General features: G+C 41.6%; 1 protein-coding gene across 1 annotated transcript in view; it reads right to left on the bottom strand.

Annotated features, from left to right (window-relative positions):
• NPR3 (natriuretic peptide receptor 3) overlaps positions 1-12620 on the bottom strand; it is a 46394-nt gene that overhangs the window by 19618 nt on the left and 14156 nt on the right. The gene's annotated exons all lie outside the window — the stretch shown is intronic.

Genomic DNA, 12620 nt, shown 5'->3' with positions numbered 1-12620 from the left:
GTTCCCATGCCCAGACGCACAAATACTGCACTTAACCACGTGAGATTCTATAAGGGGCTGAGCACCCTCATCCTGCAGCAGTCCCACTCCCCTTGTGCACATCTCAGGACTGGGAAGTATGTTCTGTCATGATTTTTTCTGGAGAGCACAATGGGTGTTTTTGCTTGTTTAACGATTACCACTTCCATTTCTGGCCCTTGTTCAGCCAAGCATCTCTCCACTAGCAAATAAGCAATGGAGAAAACTACTTACCCTCTCCAGCAATGTATTCTCTGGAACTGCCAGAACCTTTTCCCACCTGTCCTTTATAGTTTTTTTCAGTAAGTGACATGAAATGAATCAAATGTTGCCTTATAACCCTAACACAAAAGAAAACTGCTACTACCTACCAGCTCCACCTCACAAGGAGTCTCCACAGGCAAACTACAGCTTTAGTTCTGTATCACTGAGTAACAAAAACACTTAAAAGCTGAGTGCTGCAGAAACATTACAGGTTTGCTCACGGGGAGCTTGGTGTGCTTCAGTCATGAAGCAACAATTACGGAAGGAGCTGAATTCAGATGGAGGCCCATCAGCAGAAAGAGACACACATGACTTGTACGGTACAATTATTCCTTTTTTGTAGGCAGCAATTCACACCTTAGCAATGCAATGCACTCACTTCATGCACAATAATTCTGAATTAATTGCCTTTTCAGCTGCAAGAAAGATGTTCCCATTCACTCAGAGTTCCACTACAATAAAAAAGCTCCTGACATCCTAGCCAAGGTGTAAGCAAGGATTGTACCACATTATGGGGTCTCCAATTGCCATTCCCAGTGAACAACTCACCTCTACAAATACTGCCCTGGATAGAAACCAAATACATTTAGCATATCTTCCACTTCAGTGTATCTAAACAATTTAAAATGCCAGTCTTACTCTCACAGTTTTACCTGGATAGTAAAAGTGTTCGAAGACAAAAACATGCAGCCAATTAAGTAAGTAACTGCTCCACAGATAAAAAGTATTACACAGTTGATTGGCTAAGCCAAACTAATCAAACTCTGATAATGTAAATACATCCAAGACATTCCTTCATTCTTAAAGCACTTGCCAACAGTAAGGAGAATTTTGGAATTATTTACTGAATATTATAAAAGTTTACATTGCTCTCACATTTCAAACTAGACTTTTAGTAACTCCTACCTATGTTGCATTAAGAAAATATAGTACCAGTTCAGGGGAAGAACCCACAGTGCTACAGGAGGCACAGAACAGCTCAGCTCATTCTGACAGCCAAAGACTAAAGGACAGCTGTAGCTATTTTGAGCTAAGGAGAAAGCGTGAAAGAAGAGGTGAAAGTCAGGCTTTTGGTGGAATAACAAGAGCTGATGGACAGAGTGCATTCTAGGACAGACTTTGCCAGCAGGGGGTTTAACTTTTCAGAGTTAAAAAAACCCCAACCAAACCAAGAAACCACAAAGCTCAACAACTGCTTCGTGTGCCAATGTTAGAGTCCAAGTGGCCTGTGGATGATCAAACATGGGCTTTCTTTACGTGACATTCTTTCTCTAGTCTCTCTATTAGCTTTACCTCCCTGCTGGCTGATTTACAGCTTGTGGGTGGCACTCGTTTCAAGGAAAGCTATTTGTCAGTTCCTTTGTTCATGGCAAAGACCTCTTAGTGTAACACAGCAACCTTCAAAATCCTTTCTGTCAGCTAATTTGCTCAAACTGAAATCTACTCTGCCACAGGCCTGGAAACACTTGTGTAGACACCGCAGATCTGCCAGATAAGCCCTGTCAAAACTCAGCTGGTAGTCTGGGAGATTACTGCCACAGTCTCTTGCCAAAGCCCCTCTTGGCCAAAACCCCTAACATCACATATGAAAAATCACATTATAAAATTGTCAGAGGGTCATCTATGACACTGCTCAGTTGCTGAAGCACAAACCCCAGCATTTTATCTTATGTTGCCAAGGAAGGTAAAACTGTGTGGGTAACTTATGCCATTTAAAATCTTCTAAAAGAGTAATATTTATTATTTACAGATGAGATTGCACCTACACTCCCCAGCCAAACCCTATGCTGGGCACACCTGCAACTTCTCACATTATTCCAGAAACATGTTCAAGCACCAGTTCTTGAAAGGATATTGGATACCATGAAGGGCATAAAGTTTCCTGCATTATCCTCTTGCTCAATCATTTAGAAGTTGCCATAATTCCACACAGAACATGGGTTGCGTGATGCAAAGGACAGAGGAACATTAAAGTGTGAAATAACAGCCATAGAAAATTTTGAAGGAATTGCTCCTTGCTGTAGAAAAGGGTTAAAAAGGGATAGAAGAAGTAGATATTACATGAATATTTTAAATAGGAATCAGAGTAAATATGAAGATGTCTTCACAGGCTGCTTGAAGGTGTCCATGGTAAGTAATTATGTATGTGCTCCAACCTTAGACGCTCTCAGGATAAAAACTAAACAGAGTACAAAATCTATTAGAGGTCAACTAATCTTGTATGCTCTTAAAAGTTCTTTTAGTTAAGCTCTAATAAAAAGCAGAAAATTCTGATTATAGCATTTTCAATTTTCATTTATGCTCTTTTTTAATTACAGGTGCAAGCTGAGCTTCAGATGCTGTGATCACAACTTGCATGGCAACTATAAAATTGCTGTCCCTGGCCCTTTCTGCACAGCAGGGACACCCATCAGTGTGACAGCAATGCCACTGGCAGCAGAGAAGCTGCCAGGTTTGCTGAACAACTTTGGAGGCTGCAATACAAATATCTGGAAACCTCCTTCTGAGATATCTCCCATATTACTTTCACATCCTATTCAAATACCAGAAAAGCAGGTAAGCTAACTCCATGGCTAAACAAGATAAGCAAAAATATACCCGTTTTATTTTCCTCCCTTTCTACTCTAAATAGCCATCTTCCATCAGGAAAAAAGAAAAAAAAAAAAAGAAACAACCCCTCTCAAAGGAAATCACATGAATAAATTTTACACAGTTCAAAGTTATAGTTCCCCAAGCAGCTATAGTGTGACCACAGTATTCATATATGCCAAGGTGTTAACAGCATACACAGCAATGCAAAATACTACTGCCATGGAAGACAGCCAAGCTACAGCTATGTAAGACCCATAATTTTCCATATCCTGCCTACTAGCTGTTAAGTAAGCTTGCTCTCTCCCATCTGGAACTGCTCAGCTCTGAATCACAGCAATTACACCAATTAATACCACTTCAGAGCCAGGTAGGGAGCATCATCAGTACTTTTTCTCTATTGCAAAGGCAAACAACTAACATTTCCCAAACCTGGTCTCTGCATCTACTTTCCAGTATATTCACAGTGATTTTTCAAGTTGTCAAGCTACAGTTCCAGCCAAAATCACTGAGGGCCCTGGGGAACTGCAGAGGATTGTATCTAGACTTATTGCAAAAATCTTATCCAATTTACATATTTGACATGGTGCTCAGGTAATACCCACTGAAGACCACCTTCACCCTGTTTCAGATTACTCCACATGGATGAAACTAAGCAATCAAGCATGGAAGTTTGATACTATAAACATATCACGCTTACCTAACATCAGGACTACAGATACCGTAAGTGAACCTCATGAACTTTAGCAGTACTGTGTTATAGTGTAAAACTATAGCACAATAAAAACACAGCAAAGTTCAAATACAGCAGCTATATTTAAAAAAAAAAAATGCTATGATGTATTTCAAACCAATCTCATGACAATCTCCCAGTGAGGTGGTGGAGTCACCATCCCTGAAGGTGTTCAAGGAAAGACTGGATGTGGCACTTGGTGCCATGGTCTTGTTGACATGGTGCTGATCAGTCAAAGGCTGGACTTGATGATCTCAGAGGTCTTTTCCAAACTAACTGATTCTGTGATTCTGTAGCAAGCTTGTTCACATACTTCATGACTGAGCATTTCTCCGTAACACTTCTTGCTATTTAGGTAGATGGCTTCCTACATCTCATGCTTCTTCAACATATCTCAATAAAAGTATTTTTCCAGCAGTTGCAATTAAACTGTCAGTGCTCTCTTTTTAATCCTTCTTCAGCAAGCCAATTATAATTACGATCCTTTATTTATGAGCTTTTCTAAGAAACCCTGACATAATTTTTCTTACATGTATTCTTGACAAATGTCTTTGGTTGTGTTCCGCTGACTCACTATCCAGCAATACACTCTTAACTTTGGAGCAGGGACTTTTCTCTTTGATACCATTTGTTGATGTTGCACATTCCCATTCAGGACATTGACACTGCTGATGCCGTAGTTTCAAGTACTGGGACGCCCAGAGGGGCTCTTGGCAGCTCCTTGATGAGTTTCTATGCCCTTACTCTGAGATGCACAAATCCAGAACAAGGTGCTTATTATTCTTATATAACAGACAGAAATTACTCAGTTTTTTCAAAATTATTCTTTTTTAAAGATAAAACATCGTTGTTACAAACTGATTTTCTGTTAAACTTACAGTTTATATAAACTCAGTCAGGACCTCTAAGTGGAACTGAGATGCAGATTGAGAATGTGGAGGTGAGGGGAGAATATCTTTATGCCTGAGCATTACCTGAGAATAGGGGAAGTGCATTTCACACCAGGAATATAATGTCCAGTTTCAGCTTTGCAGCAATGTTTAAGTCCCACAGGTATAACGCTACCACATATGATTCTGCATGTTACCACCACAACAGGATTAACACAGCTCTCATTTACTCACCATCCCCCTCCTCAGATCTTAATGCCACGGTGCAACAGAAACTCACCTCTTGATAACAGCTACTCCCGTGCACAGGGTTTGGGATTTCAAGGGCTCCCAAGTATAACAAATGCAAGGCCACAGAACACATTTACAGACAGCTGTCATAAACAGCATGCCTCTGGGTGCCTGCAGACACAGATACATGACCAGTCCTGCTTCCACAGAGATCACATCACTGTGGAACCAGCCCAGCAACTAGAAAGGAGGATACAGCTGTAAGACAGTGAATCAAACCTGTATGTTCAGATGCCTAAGACTAAAAATACAGCCTGTTCGCTTGGGCAACTGGAATGCCCCTTTAGTGGACATCAGTGCTTCAAAGAAACAGTAAAGAGAAAGGGAAAAATAACAGAAACATGTGCCTTCTTCAGAGAAGGCCATTTCCTTAATATTTCATTCAAAACTGAGAGAGAATATAGTGCATTATGCTCAATTCTGGGCAATGCAGCTGCAGCCAAGCACAGCCTCTTGCTGTGTTCACTGATATTCAATATCTATAAACACACAAATGGGCACCTGCTCAAGAACACACAAGGCCAGGGCTTAGGACTTTGTTTTCTAAAGGACATATAACTGTCCAAACACTCTTTATTATTTGGGGCTGGAACTCACATGTCTCCCTAGAAAAAGAGGATGAGCATTCCTCAGTGTAAGGAGATGTCATGTAGCAGTAAAACCTTGTGCATAGTTAAGAGAGATTTATTCAAGTACTGTTGCATCAATTTCACAGGGAGACTGTTCATGTGGAAACCCACAAGCCATTTTTCTTATAGGGGAGAGTGTCACTTTATTATGTGAATTCTGCAAACCGAGGCATTTACTCCACTTTAAAATTCTAGCTTAAAATTCAGCACTGCAGTCGAACGAGACATCACTTCCCTTTAAGGATGCTTTTTCCAGTAAGGCTGCCTGTTTGTGTCCATCTCCTTGCCAGTATCCACTGGCACAGCAGTAATGCTGAGTGCAGAGGAGATGGAAGTGCGCAATCCACCTCAGTGCTCTGCACCAGGCACCACGGCCCCAGTGTGAGGCCCCAGCCTGCAACTGAAGTGCAGGTTGAGGGAGTCTGGAGAGCAAGCATTGCTCACAGCCCGTAAGCCACCCTTCTCCACCACAAAAGAGCATGCATGTATCATTAGAGAGATAAGATAAATGGAAAGATCTCTGCTCTTTTTTGCGCTTTCTGTTTGATTTGGACACAAAGATGAGGCGCCGCAGCTAAGCCCATTTCCCTGAGGGTGAAACCATGCCTTTGCCTGCCTGCACTGTTCAGATATCCATCTGACCAGCTGGTACACGAGCTGATGTGCACTCCAGGCACGCCAAAACACTGCTACCCTGGCTCCACCTAGACAAAAGGATGCTTACTCGAGCAGGACTGAAGTACCACTAGTAACAAACCCTCAGCCACTTTAAAGCCCACTGTGGACCAGAAGCCTTTTATTCCACAAGAAGGTCTGCTGAAATAAAATAAATTAACAAAAAGAAAAGTATATTAACAACCAATATCTGTGATTTACTTAAAAAAGGATGCCAAATTCATGGAGTTAAGGGATTTCGTCAGTGAAGGTTATTTTCTTGCTATAAGAAGAAAATTAACCACGAAGCCAGCTCTGTCTTGCATGTATCCTCATTCTTCAGTCTTTCTTCCTTGTTTTTCCTAATAGCCCATTCTTGAAAAACTGGTAGATTTACTCACGGTCATCCAGCTGAGGCAGCCACAAGTTGCTCTATTGTCTCAGTGGTGAACTAAAGCAAAAAGCTATTCAGTACCAGGCTGCAGGGTGGCTGTGCTGTGAAATGTCAGCTAAAACACATCAGGGCACAGGGACAACAGAGATGCAAGGATACGGAGAAACCCTTCCATCCCACTGCCTGTGAAAGCTGTCCATTCTTTGTTTGTTTATTGCTTCCAACACTCGCCTGTGGATATCTAGAAAATAGTTTTAAATTCCCAGTGCCTGGCTGCCAACAGACCAGGCAGAAATTTCCAGATAGAGACAAAATAAGTTCCTTCTATTAAACACAGACACAGGAATCGCCACCTCAGCAGAGTTAGAACCTTACACACGGTCTGTTCACACAAAGGGGCTCTTACTGTCACTCATTTGCATGAATTTTGGACTCAACCCAAAGCCTGACATCACTGGGTCTCAGACCCTCTCCAGACTTCCAACAGTGTGCCCAATGCAGGGGCAGACTGAGCTGAAAACTGCCCTGCTCCAGGATGCTCCTCTGGAACCAGATTTCCCCCGTCAAAAACCTATGTGGGATTTATTTCTGGCTCTATCTATCATGTTCACAGATTCCTTCTGCAAGCTGCTACCAGCCATTTTACGCCTCTGTGGTTTTGGTTCCTGTAGTACCTTTAGTATCAGCCTCAAAGGAGCACAACTGATTTATCTAAGGAGCAGCACTGTTTCGTACCAGAGGTGAACTACCTACAGAATGATCATTTAGGGGAGTTTCTCCTTTATGTATGCTTTACACACATACTACTCACCTATGTAATTTAGCCCTAAAGGGCTCCTATCAAGGTGAAGGAATGAATTAGAGAATATATGTGCTTGTAGTTAAGGTGATAAGCCCTACATTCATAATACATCTCTAATTCCAGATAAACAACTAATGCAAAGAGCATCTAGCACAAAGCAGTAAACTGCAACTGACTGAATACTTAAGGGATCTTAACCATAAAAAGTATAGCTGCCATTTATAGACTTAACTTTCTCCTTTTTTTTAGGATTTCCTGCTTTCTAACAAATTACAAGGTCATTCACACGATGAGTTACAAAACTAAGTTCAGAAATCATACATCTAGTCACAGTGGTGAAACATGAAAGATAACAGAGAAGTTACTCTTTTCAGCTGAACACACACACAAATTACAACATACTTGTTTTAAATAGATTTTTCTAAGGATTCCCATTGTTAGTCTCATATTAACCCGTTATATCGTTGTAATGAATGCTTCTGTTTTAAGCTAGCATTTAAGTTGGGACATATTAATTGCAGATAAACACCTAGTAACAAAAAACTACCAGCCCAGTCCTTTCATTAGATATTAAGTTTTTAACGTCATTGAGCAAGACTGTTTTTCAAGCAGGAACATATCTCAGTTTTTCAGGATGACAGTCGCTCATCTGAAAAAATCTGTTCCACTTGCTAAAAGAAGCTAAACTGGTTTAAAGAAATGCAGAGCAAGGACAAACAGGAAGGACATTTTTTGTTAAATGTTTATCTTTGTACAATATGCAATTGTTTTGGGTTCTGGATTTCTAACATTATCGCCAAACCACAGAAATCACAGACATATTTTATTTGCATACTAAAAATGCTCAAGATCACATCAGTTCTCAGGCAAAACGCAGAAAGTCACTGTATCACTGTGGAGACAATTCGTGCATGCAAACAATTTGCCTGTGCTACACAGGTGGGCTGGTGAAATCTTCAGTGGGGTGAAAACCACATCTGATGAAAAGGACCATCTGATTTCTGCTTTGCAGCAGATTAGCAAAGGCTACACAGCACAGCATTTGCTTTAAATACAGTCTTAAGGGTTGGACGAACACGAATGATTTAGGCTCAGCCAAAATCACGGCTTAGCTCAAAAGTATGTTTGGAACTGGAATTAGTCATCTAATCTCCTTATTCAGTACCAGGCAGAAATTAGGCACACAAAACCAGGATTCATAAGCACTAACACCCCACCTCACCCTTGCCAGCAGAGAAGGAAAGTAATGAGGGAGGGATGTGACCCTGTTACTCTCACATAGGCAGGTAACAGCTCCCCACTGCAAGAACATGCAGTCAAGCCTTTACAAAAACCCCACAGGGTATCAGTCTTTAAGATGAAAGAAGGGTAGGGAACTTTAAAAGCCCTGGGACTACTTCTACTGTGCTAGCAGGAGACAAATTCAGGACCAAATCTCTGCTTTTAGGGAATCTGAACTCCACCCTTTCCCGGCCCTCTCTGCAGGGCATCCTGGGGTGTAGGCTCTCCTGGAGCTGAAACCCAAGTGCTGCAGAAAACCTATGATGTGCCCAGACCTGGGGAACCTCTGGGTTGAGAGTCAATCCTCTGCCAGAAGAGCCCACCTGAGGCTGAGGTTGCCATGACAAATGATCCTTTTATTAAATACCAGGGTAAATAGGCATATGAACTTGTAAACTTTAATGGCATGGAACTAATGCAAACCCTCAGGCTGCTATTAATCATGCTTCCATACCAAATAATTTAAAAATTAATTACTTGGCTTTGTTCTTTTCTTCCAGACAGTGAATATCTGATGAAAGGTGTTCAGCTGACTGATTAACCACCTCTTTGCTGGCATACTTGCACTAGCACGGGAAAGGAGAGGTGCAGCAGCTATGTCAGAAGATATTTACGTGTACCTGTCAGCAGGCAGTAATGCTGCAGCTACACATCTGAAACATGTCCTCCCACTCTTCAGCAGCAGCATGATAGTTAACACCTCCATATTTGAGTATTTGCAGCCACTCCGAAAAACTAAACCCCCTCTCTCTTAGCTTCCTGATTCATTACTGACTGACTGATCCCTGAGATCCTCCCTTTTGCTTTCTATGGTATTTCAGAGTCTGCAGGCTGACAGGCTATGTGTGTCCCATCAAATGTAAATGTCCTCCTGACTAGTGAACGTCACCGTGTTCCCAGCCACAGAGCACAGGGCACCCAGAGCTCCCCACCTTCCCTCCTCCCATTGTCCCGTGCCCTGTTCTCATGCCCCTCTTATTCATTTGCTCTGGGACAGAGACAGTCCTTGTCTCTCCAATACGCCTTGATAAATGAGTTCTTTTTAGAATGGACTAGACCTTTTGGTTTTTGTATCAGGCTTCTCTTACTAATGAAGAAAGAGAGAAGGACAGCTCTGAGTATCCTCCTGTGGGTTCCAATGCCTCCTTGCACGCTCAAGAACACCACTGCCTTTATTCACACAGTCCATCCTCACAGGCCAAGTACATTACCCCCTCTGCATTTTACCCCCTGGAAAAAGAAAAAAACCAAACCATCAGAGCTGGCAGGATGGTACACTCACTTTCTCTCACAGCGTAGTGGAGTGGAGCACACACGAGCCCTGCTGCCTGCCTTTGCTCTGCCAACACTCATGCACTGAGGTGCTTTGACTCACCCACAGGGCTGGCATACTCCTATGGTAAAAAGAACCATCCCTCTGGAGAATGAGTCTGTCTCAGAGCTACACTCAAGTTGCATAACCTCAGAGCACTCAGCCATGAGACACGAACACGCTAACACAGCAGGAGATTATACACTCAAGGTGTTACTGATTGGCACCTATACTGTTTCTCAGGAGACCTGTCACTTGAATATCGCAAGATCAGACCTTGCCCCGCTGTCATTTAGGATCACTCACCATATCAAAGCCCCAAATGAGTTCAGAAAAGCTTCCCTGGACCAACTCCGTGTGGGATCTGCCACCGTGGAGGCAACATCTCCTCTGCTCTCAAGCTCTCAAACAAGAAATACACATTTCTGGCCTTGAAGAACTGTCCTTTGTTTATGGTCCTGAAGAAAACAAAGCATGTCTCCTTCCCTGCAACCCCTGCCACCTTCCTCCTTTGCCTTGGAGAATCAAACTCTCGAATTTGAACTGTTTGGTTCAGCCAGAATTCAAACACTGAACTCTTAACCCAATCTATGTAACCACAATGAGAGGTTACCGTAACAGGTGAGGTGAACCATCCACGCCACCCAAGGTATCATACCAGGGGAGGCTGAAGCATCCCCTGAGCCATCCTGCAAGTGCACCACTCCCACAAAAGAACACCTTCCAGCTGCCCATTGGAAGCAGCATCCTGACATAGGACACGCTCACCCAAACCTTCTCTGCATGCCTTGTTGAGCTGAGGTTTTTTTGTAAGATACCCAAGAACAAGAGTCATAGTCAAAGGTATTGGTTGCTAGAAACTCAGTTAACAAAGGTATTTCATCCTTTAAGTGTCATTTTATGCTAAACAAGATACACAGTCTACCTTTTCCTTCATTCAAACATTTCAGAGCCAAATCTGAGGATCCTTTAAATGTCAGTATCAAAAAATCCTATGATTTTACATAAAAACAATGCCTCACTGGGACAAATCAGCTTTGGATCATTAGCAATGCAAATGGCGTAAAGAGGCATTAAAAACAGAAACAGGTTATGAACTTCGCAGGAAGACATATTTTTCACACTTTTTAAGTGGAAAATGAGGTATATTTCTAGCAAGCACTTCAAAGGGAGAATACCTTACCCATAAATGTCTGAGTCCCTGTTTAGTAAAGTGGAATGTGAATATTTCTGAAATGCAAGAAAAAACATGGGGCTATGGAAAACATACAACATATATATGAAGATCAACTCTAAACTTTTACATTCCCAAAGAGTTCAGACGTTACTATTTTCAGCTGTACAGACAGTTTTGTACTATCTCCTCCATGGCTTAAGACAGCCTCAAAAAATATGCTTAGATAGGCTAGAAAAACCAAACAAATCCACTGGAAGAGAGAAGAATAATTTCTTTCTTTTACTGTCTTTTATGGTATCTGTTAATGGCAAATAACATACCATTACACAGTAGTTTTGCCTGAGACACTGATGTGGATGGCACTACTCTTTCACTGAGAAAGCATTAACTTCAGAAAAAAGAAGAAGTGTCTTGTATTCACCAAATTTAGCAGTCTACAGTTCAATGCTGCTCTTACAGAAATTGAAGAAACTCTCATTAATTCCAAGGGGTGAAGGGCTGGTCGTGAAAATCCTAACTATGTTTTCCTAATAGAATTCATCGTGTTAATACGCTGGCATGTGAACTCATTTTTTCCGGCTGCTGAAAGCAGCTTGTGGTTTGCTTTTATTCTTTCAAACACAATTAGCAAAGCACTCCAGCAGCTGAATAGACCCATTCATTTGAACAAATTATTCCCTGCCAGGGTTCGGGGTTTTTTTTTCCCCTTTTCTTTTTCTTAAATCTCCTCAAAACTTTCTCCCATCCTGATGTAATCAGAAGATACAAAAGCCTGACATTAATCTTGCCTGCCTGTGCCTGAAAAAAAGACAAGGGGGACAGACACCACTGAATAAGTTACATTTTCAGCATCTCAGTGACACAACTGAATTGCTCACTTATCCCAACCTTATCTTAGCTGGTGTGCAATCCTAATTAAAATGCTGACGTAAGGAATACACACAGAAAAGTCTGGCACGGATGTTATGGATGAGATGATAAACTTTATGAGCTACCTCCCATGTAGTTTTTGTAGTTAACTGCTGGAGCTAGAACAGTTGCTCCTAAGTGCACCATTTCTCATTTCACAGGGCTGAAAATGTTAAATAAAACAGAGTTGCCCTTTCCAATAGGTAGCAGCATCTTGCTGATCTAATTAATCTATGTAGCTCATTCTTTCACTGAGATAACTGGCAAATCAGGCTCCAATCCGCTTTTCCTGATGCTCATTTTCAGGGTGAAAAAGGATGTGGGTAGGATAAAACCCATGCCTCTACCTCATGAACAATGCTGTCGTGTAGCTAACACAGCAGAAGTATTTGTTTAATTAGTTACATTTTCAGCTTTTAAAGGACAAGAAAAAACAAGCCATGGGTGGTCTGTAACCTCAGAAGCGCAAATATCCTGGACTGTAAAATCATCCCAGCTCAGAATACTGGGTTGGACATAAAAAAAGCATTTATTGAATCCTGGTCTTGAGTCAGGAACAGAAGGTGCATTAAGAGCTTCCAAACTGCAGCCTACTGCCAATTCATTAAGTGTTCAGCATTATTTAATAAAAATGGCTTATGCATATACTTTAACTGAAACACTGTTTATTCATAAAC

Source organism: Myiozetetes cayanensis, unplaced genomic scaffold (genome assembly GCF_022539395.1).
Source record: "Myiozetetes cayanensis isolate MyiCay16 unplaced genomic scaffold, myiCay2020 scf4, whole genome shotgun sequence".
In the NCBI taxonomy this organism is placed as follows: domain Eukaryota; kingdom Metazoa; phylum Chordata; class Aves; order Passeriformes; family Tyrannidae; genus Myiozetetes; species Myiozetetes cayanensis.
The sequence above is the reverse complement of the archived record's forward strand: the minus strand, read 5'-3'. Positions and strand labels throughout refer to the sequence as shown.